General features: G+C 40.9%; 1 protein-coding gene across 4 annotated transcripts in view; it reads left to right on the plus strand.

Moving 5' to 3' along the window:
• The window catches only part of LOC128737996 (calsyntenin-1), a 323,240-nt gene that overhangs the window by 200,895 nt on the left and 106,602 nt on the right, over positions 1 to 15,743 (plus strand). The window lies entirely within an intron of this gene.

A 15,743-nucleotide genomic window follows, 5' to 3' on the forward strand; every position in this document is an offset into this window, starting at 1 on the left:
GGAATATTTATTTATTATGAATTAATTTGCCTCACCCACTAAAGCTCCATCCGCTCGGTTCCACCCACTTCGAGTTGATTTATACCAAATTAATGAGCTCGCTTTTTCCGTTTCTACCGGACCAAGCCAACATAAAACATGTTATTAAATTTAGACGGCTAGGAATCATTCTCTACGTCTGTGATGTGATTCGCGGTGTGATTCATTCTACGAGAGGAAAATTAATGTTTTACTAATGTAATGCTATGCACTGTTGCTGTTGCTAATAGTGCTAATCTATTCATAGAGTTTGTGGTTTCAAACAGCAATGAAACGAGATAGGAGCTTACAGGGCATTAGTTTGTGATAGTCGTGCTATGTAAACAGTGCAATTTACGACACGTACAACTTTGACGTGTTGGATTATTGTTAAACTGAATAGGGTCTGACTATTTTCGTCCTGCAAACTCCCACTACTTTAATAAAAATGGTAAATGTAAATCACATCACAATATGCAGCCCAATCAAGTAAATTGCACTTATTAGTCCAAATACAAAACAACCCTCTCCTAATTTGATTTCAAACAAACATCTAAATGAGCGGTGTAATTAGTCACTCGCTAATTGATGTTTAATTTTGATTAACAACAAACAATTAAGGGTCGATCCTCCAAGGGGTGTTAAAATAAACACCAGAGATCGAAGTCATAACAACAACATTTAAATCTTCAGTTTCGCTCATCAATGAATGAAAAAAATCGCTTTGAATTATCCACTCTTAATTAGCATTCTGTTTAACTACAAAAATCACCGTTCTGACCAACAAAGATCCAAAATCTATCATAGGCTGTTGTAATATCAAAGCGAGAGATAATTATTATTAAAGTCTGTGTGCGTTGCAAATTCACATATGACAATCTGACATGCTGTAATATAAATATCAACTAGAGATTTAAGTTTGTAACATATTTGTTAGGTTCTCTGAACCAGTTATTGCCGGTCTGAACCCATCCCGACCGAACGTGGCAAATAGTACCGAAGAGTTCCATGGGAGCCATAAATAAGCAGCTGACAGATTTACAAACCAAATATTGATTAAATCGGTAAAACACGAAGCAATTCTCCCGTGCCGTACCACTGTGTATAGTATTTTAGCTTGCCATTGCAGCGTTGCCATGTTGGCTTGGGTTGGCTGGCTCTCGGCAGTGTTTGACAGGTGTGTGATACGGGTCACTGTATTATTTTTGCTTGCCACCTCGAACCAAAAAATGAGCAAAATGCCACCGGCTAGCTGGCTAGCTTAGCCGTGGCAGCATCGCATCGGTGACGGTAACACACGCAGATGAAAGGATTTAACTTTTTGGGTGCCTTTTCATAACTTAATTCTACCGCTGGGCTAATAGACTTTGAAGTCCGGCACACGTCCGACGGTGCGTGCGGTGCGCTGGAACGTGGCTACTCTCTAGCTTCCTGCCAAAACTGGCGTCAAATGCCTCGCGGGAAGGTTCGTGTTATTTAAGTTTCACTTCATTAAGCCGAAAATAACTGGTCATTATCTTTCGGCTGAATCAGTCAATAATGCTTCAAATGTAGTCCGTCAGTGACTAGCAAAAGGTTTATGTCGTGTATTGCTCCAATATTTATTATACCGGACGAGTACTAATAAACATCCGTTGAAATGAACTAGAGCGTAATTACTGAGGTTTCCAATGGTTGAGGAAACAATTCTGATTCCAATGAAAATGTTAGTTGGCGATTATTGGCAATTGTTCGATAGAATGTCATCAAAAATTATTTTTTGTTGAAGTTGAGTTGAATCTGAAAGGGAACCACCATTGAAAAAAAAACTGCCTCCTAGAACCCCCACATGCCAAATTTGGTTGCATTTACTTGATTAGCTTTCGAGCTATGCCGAAATTTGTATGGGAGCCCCTCCTTCCAGAAGGGAAAGGGGTATCAAATCATCATAAGAACCTTTCCCGGTCCCAAAAACCCCTGCATACAATTTTTCACGCCGATCGATTTAATAGTTTCCGATTTCATAAGGGTCATACAGACAGAATAGACACAAATTGTTGAGTTTATTATAGAGTGGCTTAAGCAAATACAAATTCATTCTCATAAGTATAGATGTATGTATCTGTATTAATTTATACACTCAAATCTCATTTTCTGTCCACTATTAGGGGGACGTTATTTCAAATTTTGGTCGTGAAAAGAGGGACGTTAATTCGCATTTGGGACGTAAAAAGAAAAAACGTTATGTCGAATTTCCTAAAATCACCTAATGATGTTTGACGACGACGTTAATTCAAATTTCGGACGTAAAACGAAAGGACGTTATTTCAAATTTTGCACGTAAAACGAGAGGACATTAATTCAAAATTGGGCGTAAAAAAAGAGAACGGTACTTCAAATTTTGGGCGTAAAACCAGATGACGTTACCCAACTAGCACCAAATCGTACATAAATAATTGAAAATTATCGTAAATAACTTAATAAACTCAGAATCGTAACTATAGCTTAATGAAGTCCACCCAAGTTGATTTTCAGTCGTATGTAATGATAATAGCTGACATACATACGATATTCAGCACAGAATCGTATAGCAGTAGGGAGCCGGTCGGACTTAATCGGATATTGTCGTATATAATTATTTATCTCGATGAAATGCGTATGTTTATTCCTCATCACGTATATCGCCTCCAAAACACCACGGATATGCCAATTTCGCGCATCAAATACGACTTATTTGCATGTATATATGAACGTAATGCTGATTTTTAACTTTATATACATATGAAAATGCTAGCTGGGTAATTCAAATTTCGGACGTAAAACGAAATCACGTAAAATGAATGGACGTAAAAAGAGATTTTAGTGTATTTATATTCACTGAATACCATTTAAAATTGCCAAAATGCTCTAAATGCTTTTAACTTTGGGATTTTATTAATGAGTTCAGCGCGGTTTTTGCTGCTTTATACAATTCAACCGTGCTTGTTCATTAAGTGAACTTTATCTAGAATGGATTGAAGTTTGTGGTAGCGTTACTGCTGTTAAAAATAAAAATTGTTTTACGAAAGGCATCGCCGATTGAAAAGCGTGAAGCAATAATATTCAACAATCTAACGTATAAATCTAATTTTTACAGTGGTTCAGCTATGTTCACCAAGATTAAGAAGGAGTCAATTGTTCCAATTATTCCAATTATTAATGTTATTTTACACTTAAAGGAATACCTCATTGAGATCTGGAGAAAATTCAACAAGTACGAAGAAAACAGACAGAAAAACGCCTTCTGGATTTGATGTCGAAGAATACATAAGCAACGCTTTCGGTGAATGTACTTCGAACTCGAGCAAAATCAAACGATTACATATATTCTGCATTGAGAGATATCGGTAATTAACCACGCCATTCAGCTGCTGACGAACACTTCAAACCAATTGATTATTGGTTTAACAAAAAAAGTTCGACTTTCGTCTATGGGATTTGGCAAAAGTTGTTTATGCCGCTGATTCAACGCTTCAAGTTAGTGTGGAAAGAGACAATTCTCATTTCGAAATGGTCTTCACACCGCACATACACTCAATTACTGCACGTAATTTAGAAAATGTGATGCTAGTTGAGTTAAACGAAGATCTACTCACTGCGTTAGACATAGTCCTTTATCCCAAACAGTCTGACAAATAACCATAACTAAAGAATGCCTTGTAAGTACATATAATACTATTGAACTGAATAAAGAAATCATAGGTGTCGAAAGAACTGTTGTGCTTGCTTGCTTTTTTTGCTTCAAATAAATATATTCTTTGCAATCGTCCCGGTGCCTAGAGTTATCTATTATTTTATCCGTCATACCCGAAAAATAACCATTGAAACACGAAATCATGTGCTTCCAAAAGCACGAAAACCTACCGGTAAATATTTTGACGAGCAGCAACAATATGTCGAAGCAGGCAGTTCAAGCGAAGAGAACAATAATACTCTCTAGGGCTATTCAACACCGGTGAATGAGAGTCGTCTCACAGCAGCACGCTGGCTCAGTTTGTTATTCCTGATGGTTCAGACGTACTGATCACTGTGCTGTATGATATCGTTCATTCTCTCATGAGCAAAGCACTATCAAGCACACATTTGTTTGCTGTCGGACCAACAATGATCAAACTGATGTCTGTGTTAGTAAAACACCTCGTTTTCCTAACAAATGTACTGAAAATGACAAAAATAAGACGTTGCAAAACATATGGCATTCGCCAATAGCGCGTAATTAAAAAAATTACAATTAAAAATTTCAAGGTACTCATCCACATAGGATGTACGTTGTACGTAATGGTGACGTAGGACGTAATATTCAGTTTCAGCTTGGTTTTCATCAGTTTATTAGAATTATTGATTTTGCGACTATTATTCGATAGTAACAAATAGGAACATCTTCGGTGTGATTACTTTTTCCAATATATTGTCCACCGCCAGTTAAATCAGCTGCTACGCATGCTAAATTATGTTAAATCAAAGTTTTGGAAAAATAGGTTTTACTGTCAATAGTTCAAGCAAGTTCAAGGCTGGTAAACGGCTAGATAATGCGGAATATAGACCCCATAGTGGTCGTTAGCCTCTTATCCAGCAACTCCGATCCCGACCTCCTCGTGGTACCAGCCGGAATACGAGCAACCTTAGCGGAGATCGGGTAACCAACCCCGGTGGAAACTAAGGTCGTATACTAACCGGGAAGGAGGTAGTGAGTCTCGGCACTATAAGATGGCAGCCCCATCACGAGACTCGGTTGTGTTGCCCCAGTACGGCTACACACCTAAACAACACAAACTAACAACATTCAAGCATATTCGGAGCGGAATATTCGGCATCGACCTAGGCGACGAAATAAGGACGACGAATGGAGACTCGGGACTTGGAACTGCAGATCGCTAAATTTCGCAGGTTGCGAGCGGGTGCTGATTGAACAGCTGGAACCCCGCAAACTCGGCATCGTAGCTCTGCAGGAAATCTGTCGCAAAGGAGAGAAGGTATGGAAGATACGTGGCGGAAAGGCCCAGTTTTACCAGAGCGGTGGCGCTACCAACGAACTGGGAACGGGCTTTGTAGTGCTGGGCGGAATGCAGGATCGCGTGATAGATTGGAAGGCGATCAACGAGAGAATGTGTGTATTGAGGATAAAGGGCCGTTTCTTCAATTATAGCATCATAAACGTGCACTGCCCGCACGAAGGTAGACCCGACGATGAGAAAGAAGCGTTCTACGCGAGGCTGGAGGCTACGTACGACAGCTGCTCGTCACGGGACATCAAGATCGTCATCGGGGATATGAACGCCCAGGTCGGTAGGGAAGAAATGTATAGACCGGTGGTAGGACCCCATAGCCTGCACACCGACACAAACGATAACGGCCAACGATGTATAAACTTCGCAGCTTCCCGAGGCCTGGTGATCCGAAGTACCTTTTTCCCGCGCAAGGATATCCACAAAGCCACCTGGAGATCACCTGACCAACGTACAATGAACCAAATTGACCACGTTCTCATAGAGGGCCGGTTCTTCTCTAACATCACGAACGTACGCTCCCGTCGGGGTGCGGATATTGATTCTGACCATTACCTAGTAGCAGTACATGTGCGCTCAAAGCTGTCCACCGTATACCGGACACGTCAAAGCCGCCCTCCTCGGCTGAACATCAGGCAGCTAGATAACCCACAAGCTGCCGAGAACTACGCGCGAGTACTGAATGAGGCACTGCCTTCTTCCGAGGAGTTAGGTGCTTCAAACCTCGAAGACGGTTGGGGCAGAATACGCTCGGCCATCGGAGAGGCCGCTACCGCGGCACTAGGTATTGAGCCTCGGAGTACACAAAATGATTGGTTTGATGGGGAATGCCAACAAGCGGTGGAGGAGAAAAAAAACGCTTGGAAAAATTATCTAAGTATTGCCACTAGAGAGAACCTGGCCAAGTACCGACGAGCTAGGAACCAGTTGACCACGATCCTGAGGAGGAAAAAGCGCCAAAAGGAGGACAGAGATCGTGAAGAATTAGAACAACTGTTCCGAGCTAATGACACGCGCAAGTTTTATGAGAAGGTGAACCAAACTCGGAAGGGCTACACACCGAAACCTGACATGTGTAGGGACGAGGGAGGGAATCTAATTACAAACGAGCGCGAGGTGGTCGACAGGTGGAAGCAGTTCTTCGATGAACACCTCAATGGCGAAGTCGCAGAAGGAGGCGGAACGGAAATTAACCTAGGAGCGCCCATGGAAGATAGTGATGTCCTAGCACCTGATCTCCAAGAAGTCAAACGAGAAATCAGGTTGCTGAAGACCAATAAAGCCGCTGGGAAGGACCGCCTACCGGCAGAGCTTTATAAACATGGCGGGGAAACGCTAGCAAAGGCTCTACACTGGGTTATTTCGAGGATTTGGGAGGAGGAAAAGCTACCGGAGGAATGGATGGAAGGAGTGGTTTGTCCCATCTACAAAAAGGGTGATCGGCTAGACTGCTGCAACTATCGTGGTATTACGTTGGTAAACGCCGCCTACAAGGTACTCTCCCAGATCCTGTTACGCCGGCTGTCACCGATAGCACAAGGTTTCGTAGGGAATTATCAGGCGGGTTTCATGGGGGCCCGCGCAACTACGGACCAAATGTTTACTATCCGACAGATCTTGCAGAAATGTCGGGAGTACAACGTGCCCACGCATCACATCTTTATCGATTTCAAAGCAGCATACGATACAGTCGATCGAGACAAGCTATGGCAGATAATGCACGAATACGGTTTTCCGGACAAACTGACGCGACTGATCAGAGCTACATTGGATCGAGTGATGTGTTTCGTACGCATCTCTGGGACACTCTCGAGTCCCTTCGAGACGCGACGAGGGTTGAGACAAGGTGACGGTCTATCCTGCATGCTGTTCAACATCGCTCTTGAGGGGGTGATCCGACGAGCGGGCATTGAAACGAGAGGCACGATTTTTACCAAGAGTAGCCAACTTCTAGGCTTTGCAGATGACTTCGATATCATAGCCAGGAACTTTGCGACGGCGGAGGCAATCTACGCCAGACTGAAAGCGGAGTCTAGGAGAATTGGGCTAAAAATAAATGCGTCGAAGACCAAATACATGAAAGGAAGAGGCTCAAAGGAAACAAATGTGCGCCTCCCACGGACGGTAACCGTTGACGGCGACGAACTAGAAGTGGTAGAAGAGTTCGTGTATTTGGGATCGCTGGTGACCGCGGACAACAACACTAGTAAGGAGATCCAGCGGCGCATCCAAGCGGGAAATCGGGCCTACTTTGCCCTTCGTAAAACGCTACGATCAGGAAGCATACGCCGCCGCACGAAGCTAACAATGTACAAAACCATTATTAGACCGGTAGTTCTTTATGGACTTGAAGCCGTGACGCTGCTTACGGAGGACATACGCGCCCTTGCCGTGTTTGAGCGGAAAGTGCTGCGGACGATATTTGGCGGAGTACAAACTGAAAGCGGAGAGTGGCGGAGGCGTATGAATCACGAGCTACAGGCACTGCTTGGGGAGACTCCCATCGTACATCTAGCGAAAATTAGCAGGCTACGGTGGGCCGGACACGTCGTAAGGATGCCGGACGACAGTGCGACGAAAACGGTCCTCTTCAACAACCCCACCGGCACCAGGAACAGGGGGGCCCAACGTGCACGATGGCTCGACCAGGTCGAAAGCGATTTGCGACTTCTGAGACGACTAGGAAATTGGCGACGAGTGGCCCAAGACCGAGTTGAATGGAGACGAGTGCTTGAAACAGCACGAGCCACCCCGGCTCTATGCTGCTGAAGAAGAAGAAGTTCAAGCAACAATTTACCAAACTAGTTAAAAAGTTTTATTAGCTAGAAATCAAATCAAATCTACGCTTATTGCGATATAACAGCCGTTCATTAAGTACTATAATTATTTTGACGTAGGACTACGTCTCTCTGGAAGGTAGCTGGTAAAGAGAGTAATCCCAAAAAATCAAAAAAAGCGAGCGTCACAAAAATATGAAAGATTTTGAACGCTAATAGCTCTGCAAATTATTAATGCATTTTGATGATTTGAATACCACTCGATTCAAAATAGATGTAGCAATTATGCTTATACAAATTTGAAAAACAGTTTGTCACCCCCCCTTCAAAATTTTTCGAAATGTGAAGGGGTAAAAAAATAAAGTGTCATATTATTATATTGCATTCTTTAGTGCTAAGCAGATTTTTTGCAGTTCAACGAGTTTACATCTCTAAATATCTAAAAATGCAAAATTAAAGTAATCATCCCGTTAGTCTCGATCAACTTTCTTTCACCAACTGAGCTTTCTGATTCCTGCTGTAGGTCACAGGCGACTATTTCGCTTAACTTTTAGGTTCCGGATGTCGAAAATTGGGGTGCTTGCAATCAGACTTTTGGATCCATTTGCTTTAAATGTGATTGAAGTGTTCGAAACTTGAAATTTTCTGACTGTTGGCATGTTATGATTATCATTGGGATCAATGGTAACCCCGACCATAACATCAAATCAAGTCATGTTAAGTTATGTTGCTTTTTTATTTAGTTAGATAAGGATTTCCTATGCGCAGTGAGCACTCTTTCTGTTACGTTTCTCGTTTAGTTATCAACCCTGCTGAACAATTTAAAAGTGATGCCATTTTAGCAGTTATGTGCGTTTTACTTGCTCTATCTTTGGAGATGATTAGAAAAAGATACGTAATTTTCCAAGCAAGAAGCAGTGGAGAGACGTGCAACCAAGTCATCCTAATACTGATTAGCAAAAGGCAGGGATGGTTTGACCACCCCGACTCAATTGTGACCCACCTGACGGTACCGCCTCACCCTCGCAAAACTGTTACAACAAGTTACATATGGAACACCTGCAGAACTAGCTACTATCTACAATACTGCCGAACAAAGTCCTGGTATATCCCTTGTACCCACGATGCCCCAATGCTGCTACTCCGTTGGTGAGTGAACAGGCGTACAGCACTATGAACATAAAAGATACAGCTCGGCTCCATTCTGCATAACCGCAGACCACTTTTTCTACACTAGCTCTACAAATGTCCTATGCACAGCTCTCCTCATATATTAAACTCATATATCCCAACTCATATATTAAACACTCTATTCTGTGTTTTCAATCGAATCTTTATTTCGTTCGACTTGTTTCGAACGAGATGTTTTGCCCATTTGCCCATTTGCTGGCGGAAATTTCGTTCGAAAGAACTTTTGTTCGAAATACCAATTCGTTCGAAATATAGAATAGCGGTGAAAAAATCAACAAATTTTTCTCAAACTACATTATGAGATGTAGGTTCACAAACTTCACTTTCCATGAAAATATCATAAATCTTGATTGTTTTATGACGTAACTATTCCCGTTGTCTTACTGTTGACTACTCTCCCCTATATCAGTTTTATCCGTTTCTTAGAGTTTGAACTTCCACTAAGAGTTACATTAGGCCACAATTACACTTCTCTGGTGATTGGCAACGATATCACTATATGCGTGACTTGTAGTAGGGTTTTTTTTCTAATTCCCGTCGTAATAAGTAAAGCCATTCTAATTTTCATCATTTGTTGGATGGATTTAATGAATACTCCAAAAGTTCTTGTGCTGATTTGACTCAAACACACTTACCTTCCGATCCGTGAACTTTGAAATCACTGAAAAGCGGCTATTAAAGCATATTATTGAAATTACTCAACTGACTTCATTTCTAAAATTCGTCGTATCGTTTTAAAATTCGTTCATCAAAATTTTTCATCGTCCGAACTTAAAATCACAACAATGTTTACGAAGCTAACGCGCATGTATTTGTGTAGGACGGCATGACAAATGTTATTCTGCAAAATTTCTGCAGGTCAGGCAAGTTTTCCTGGCTGTAGAATAACGACAATGCCTTGCGTGAGTTATTTTCGTTTATGAATGATGAAAATTAAAACCATTAGTCGACATTGTCTTCTTCGTCGCACGAAAAAACGTAGGAACTTTGGCTGGCAGGACTTCTTTAATGATAAAAAGCATTTAAATAGATCTCAGCCCACTTTGATTGATCGCGTATGATAGACAACTAACTAAAATATTAGGGAATAACTAGTTTTACACTGTGTGTCATAAAAATGCTGATATTTTTAATAATTTGTGTTGGATAGGACGGGAATAGGCAATTACGACGCTGTAGCAACATACCCTACTAGTTAATTTCATGTAACTGGCTGGCTACGAATGTTAACTGGTTTAAGTATCTTGCTTAAAACATAAAATATTTGTCATTGAACGCACAATTTACGGTTGAAAATACATAAATATTCTGGGTTATCATATGCCACTGGTTCAGATTCGTCAATTTCCTTGAAAATAGTTGATATCTAGCACCATTTATTAATGCAGCTTGATTTGAAATATAATTGCGTTTAACTAATATACAAGCAACGAGTTAAAACCAAACAGTCAAAATATCTATTAGCTAATAGAATCGAAACTATTTAAACAATTGCATGCTGCTAATTGTAAAGCAACAAATTAAACGTCCAAAATCTATTTTCGAATCAGACAGTCGATGATTCTGCCTTACTTTGAAAATTGCTGCATCACGTCACATGCATAAATATTCCTTCAACCCCTTTTACCTACAAGACATCAGTTTAAAAATTTTCTTGCGTTGGGTGGTTTTGCCCACTGCTGGTCCAGCTCGGCACTTGCATTCTTGCATCCATGTATAGAATAGGGCGAAAGAGTTGGTCGCTCATCAGGACATCAAATTGGACTAGGTTTATGGCGGTCCCAAGAAATCTTGTTAGGACGAGAGGATTTTCTCACGTTTTATGGCATACTTCCCAAGCACAGATATCAAATTAGTATAGGTCCGAACGTTGTAAAGAATCTTCGACCTGTTGCGACGGGCAGACTCTGTTACTTATTTTTTGACGAAGGACTACGTCTTTGTTTACTACACTGTGCAGGGTACCGCTTTGTGAAAACGAAAAGAGAAGTGTAACGTTTGAATGAAAGATTTCAAATGGTTATAACTTCAATACTACTGAATGAAACATAATTGTTAATATGTCGTTGGAAAGATAGAATGTCCCTCAATTTTATAGTAACATACTTATAATAATCTTTCATACACCTAATAGTGAAAAGATATACAAAAACAAGGTCAAATTTCGTTAACATGGAAGGATAGCGGTAAATACGAATGACAAGCGGGAGCAGACTGCAGCGATAGATGCTAGTAAAAGCTTTTCGGTGCAGGATACAATGAATCGATGCCGATAACCTACGTGCCTGTTGTCTTCAGGGGTGTGAAATTGTCAAAATTTGGCGGACTAAACATCCATGCTAGTGCTAATAACAGCTAGTAATATTTAAATTATAGCTAATAGGCTGTGTTTAAATGCCTTCTGATGAGTTTCAGTTGTTTTAAGATGAATCAACCAGTAGGCAGGTACCAGAACCAAAAGTAGTAAAACCAATGAGAGGGGCATGGACAATGTATGTAGTTTCACACCCACACCACCCCTCTGGTTGCCATTCATGCGAAAAGGGAAAGACATCCGACTGGCACTTCATATTTGCGCTGAGCTTCCTTTGGCTTTGATATTATCTGTACCCAATGGCCCTTTTAAGGACCACCAACAAATTAAATTAAGGTTATAATTGCAAATTAACTTTCTTGTAAAAATGTTTAGTTTATCGTACCGCAAAAACCGCTGAAACGCTACATATATGCTACTTTTGCGGCATTCCCTTCAAACTACTAAGCTACAACACTGTAAAATTTCCTAAAACAATTTTTGCTGTTGCTGATACATCGAAGAGATATTTTCAGTCAAGAGAAAATTCAATTTTATCTTCAATTATTACTTGGCCACCAAGGCTGATTGATAAATGATGTTCACATTTATATTGAAACATTTACTATGAGCTCGAATGTCATGATAATTATGTGCCTTCCGGGAAAGCATTTTGGCTAATTCACTCACCAACTAGAAACGAACGAAGATCTCGAGCGGTTTTCGTAACGCATCAGCTCACTCTTTTAATAAGCCAAGCTGGAGGCGATAGATACTCATCAACATGCACATGCCAGAAATGCAGTCGACATTAGTCCTTGCTCTAATGATCTGACATAAAGAAATACTTCATCGAGTAAAACATGTTATCAATACAATACAATACAATATAATGTTAACATAGGCCTACATCACCCTTTCGTACAACCCTTAGGGCTGAATACGTAGTAGTTTGTTCTAAAAGGAAAGTCATTGAAATCACAGTAAACAGATGGTGTATTTAACTGTCGTTCCTGTGCCTGTGGAGCAAGGCGATCCTAAACAAAAGATATGGGGCTATTTGACCTTGAAATTTTTCATTAGTTTTTACTGATTAGTGATTGAAAAAGAAAGTTTATATAAATTTAAAGAAATTTGTAATTGTTACATCTATCAGTCGATCGGTATCTAAACCATAAAAATCCATTCATAATTGGCAGAATTATTAGCATTCAAAATCTTTCATATTTCTGTGACGCTCGCATTTTTTGGTTTTTTGGAATGACTCGCTATCCCAAACCTTGCCGTAAGGTCCAACGTCAAAAAAATTGGCGACCATCTTTGATTCAGTCGCCATACTAGATTTTATCGAAAAATCGCAGTTTTCGCCATCATCTTCCGAACCAATGTTCTTCTTAAGGCTACCATTGGATAGCTGAGAAAAAATGCTACAAGAAACTTCAACTTTTTTATTGAAACTTTCGAGCCTCTTGACGAACGAGGGGTCCACTATTTCGGGGTATTAAAAGTACAATTTGTATTGTTTAATCATTTTCAACTAATCAAGTGCAAAAGTTCTAATATTTGAAGACCTCGTGTCAGTAGTGGCCTCGTTTCAGTGGTAATTACTCAGATATATAAAGTCGTTGTGTAGGACAAGGAAGGAAATAAGTGTGCTTACATGTGATTGGTTGAAAAATGAAAATTGCAGTTCAGTTTTCGTTTTCACAAAATGTTATCCAATAAAGTCACAAAAATAATTTTCTTCACTGGAGTTCATGTGTGGAAGATTTTCCGATCGATTGGTGCAAAAATGTCACAAATGGATGAGGAAATGCTGAGTTATTAACACTCAAAACCAGTGCTCGAATAAATTCACAGCCCTTCAAGAAGACGAATATAAAACGCAGTCAGCGCATACAGTTTTACCCCTGGTAGTATTCTTTAATCTGTCAGCTCATACATGGCTACTGAGCTGCTAACAGTTCTCAGTTTAGATGTTCAAAATGTATAGCTAACATGAAAGAATACAAGTAACCAACAATGAGTACAAAAACGACAAAATTTTGTGTATTATTATCGAAATACACTGACAATCTGCAATGGCGTATAATCGATTCAAAACTTATTTTCTATCCATTGGGCATAAGCAAGCAACATAAAAGCAAAATATCCGGTTCCTGTCCCGCAACATCGATAGCCTTTCTCCCGAAACCGGATACCGTTTCCGATAAAACAGTGTCAATTTTCGACACTGTTCATTGTTTCAAGGGAAGCAAGATTTCGCAAAGAACAGGACAAACAGCAAAAAAATGCGCAGACAGTCGATGAAGTCGATTTTTTTTCCTTTCTACAAACAGTCAAAAAGAAAGGCAAGCAAAACTTTATTCGTTCCCGCTTTTCCGATCATCGTGGCAGAAGACCCTGAAATAAAGGAAACGTACCGGGGCGGGGGAGGATGCTACGTGTCCATGGAAAACATTCGAGCAGGCGAAGAAAATTACTTTTCAAAGTAGAATTTTTCACACGCTGTGGTATATACTTTTCCGGTGGGGCAAATTTGCACAACGAACATAGTTTTTGACAGATTCGCTCAAACGTTCGTTTCATTTTCCAAGTCAAGCCCCCGCGGGCAGGCAGGTTCTGTTCACTGACTGCGAAAGTTCATCCGAGAACTGTATGTCTTTCTAATAGGAAAAAAATACGTGTTCAGTTTACAAATCTTGTTTCGAACGAAAATATTATTTGAACAACATTTCGATTCTCTAATTGGTTTGTGATAATTGTTGATATGTTGATTGAAAATACCATCACAACTGGTTGAAAGTTGGAAGGTTTACTCGGGTTCCGAATAATTATTAAACAAATTTACAGGCCTGTTTAGCAAAAGTTACAGCTACGTGACGAACGATGTGTTATTTTCGTACACACCCGAAATGAAATTACCAAAACCCATTACATTGAAAATGAATATTGAATCTGAAATTATCATTTCGAACACGCAGCAGCTCAATCACGCACCTTTTATTGACTGTCTAATCGGTGCGGGTATTTCGTTCTGCCTGTCACTCTCAATGTGCTAAAATGTTCAAGGCTAGGACAGCGCCATCCGAGTCGGGCCAAAACTCTTCTGGGAATTAACGCTGGTTGAGATCCGGTGGAAGCTGTGAAGGGCTGCGCTGCTGATGTGTCACACCGACCGCGTACTCTTTGACAGACAGTGTGGTGAAATGGTTTACTAAGTGGTGTACGATATCATTTTCCAGCCCGACTATGTTGGGGCGGCTGTGGCACTGCAGATAGTGTCACTAGGCTGCTCGACGATTGACATTAACGCGCTGCTGTGGCACAACAAAGTTGCTAATCCACTGCCCTGCCTGTGCTGTGCACTACACAACAAACCACCCACCTCACCCACCCACCTTTGAAATCCAACAGGATCAGAACTGTACCGCCGGCTGTCGGATGGCGGCTTGTGGGAATCCAAAAATCTGTGACTGCGCTAAGCGAATGCTTGCCGCATCAAAGTGATGAAAGTATTCGGTGGTAAGCATGTATTAAATTTATGTTACTTGAATTAACGCCTACGGCACACGTGCGGCTTTTCACAAAATTTACAACCAATCCGTGAAAGTCGGTGATGCGATTAGCAGCCTACGGAAATGGGGTTTACTTCTCAGTTAGCTTTCAAACCAACACTATTGAGCGATGCTGTGTATCTTCGTGCGGCGAAGATATTTGTTCAATTATTTGCTAATTTCAATTTAGCATTCATCAATCATCATTGAGCAAGACGCTTTGAATAGCAACGTTTTTCTCCTTCCAAAAATTTCCAGAAATTTCATGTTCAATCAGCTACACTCACCTATCAGCCTGCAGTACAAAAGTGCGGAGCGTTGTAATTTACAACATTCGCAAATCTCGCGTAGCATCATTCGACATCATATTGTCTAGAGTGGAAAAAAGCCCTGAACCCTCCCGTGAAAAATTTTCTCCGAACTGCGAGCTCGTGTTCTGAAACTTCTAGCACAACTTCTATCTTTCCCAAGCCCCAAGGCATTCGATCCGCACCATCCACTCGACGGTGGATGGAAGTCCACCAGAGCCGCTGCTCGCTCGTGGCTGCGTACCACCAGTTGATGGCCGGACCCATCCCGAATCATCAATTAATTAATTATACACCCATTTCGGGCCGGTGGTCATTCGTCGTGCAAATCCTTTTCTGCTTCGTTCTATTTCAACCGGAATGCAACACGCATTAGTGCCCACTCGGAAGCTGAGGTTTGCTGCAACGGTTAGGCGAAAATGACCACTTCCACGATAACACACAGTTGCTGATTGAATCAAACTGTTGTTCATGAAATATTCATATTTTTTCACTGATTTCATAGACTTCCAGTTTGGAGCCGCAAGTGTTGCAAGGAAAACGGATGTATCCACTAGCAGTGCAGATTTATCGCA

This window comes from Sabethes cyaneus, chromosome 2 (assembly GCF_943734655.1).
Source record: "Sabethes cyaneus chromosome 2, idSabCyanKW18_F2, whole genome shotgun sequence".
Lineage (NCBI taxonomy): Eukaryota > Metazoa > Arthropoda > Insecta > Diptera > Culicidae > Sabethes > Sabethes cyaneus.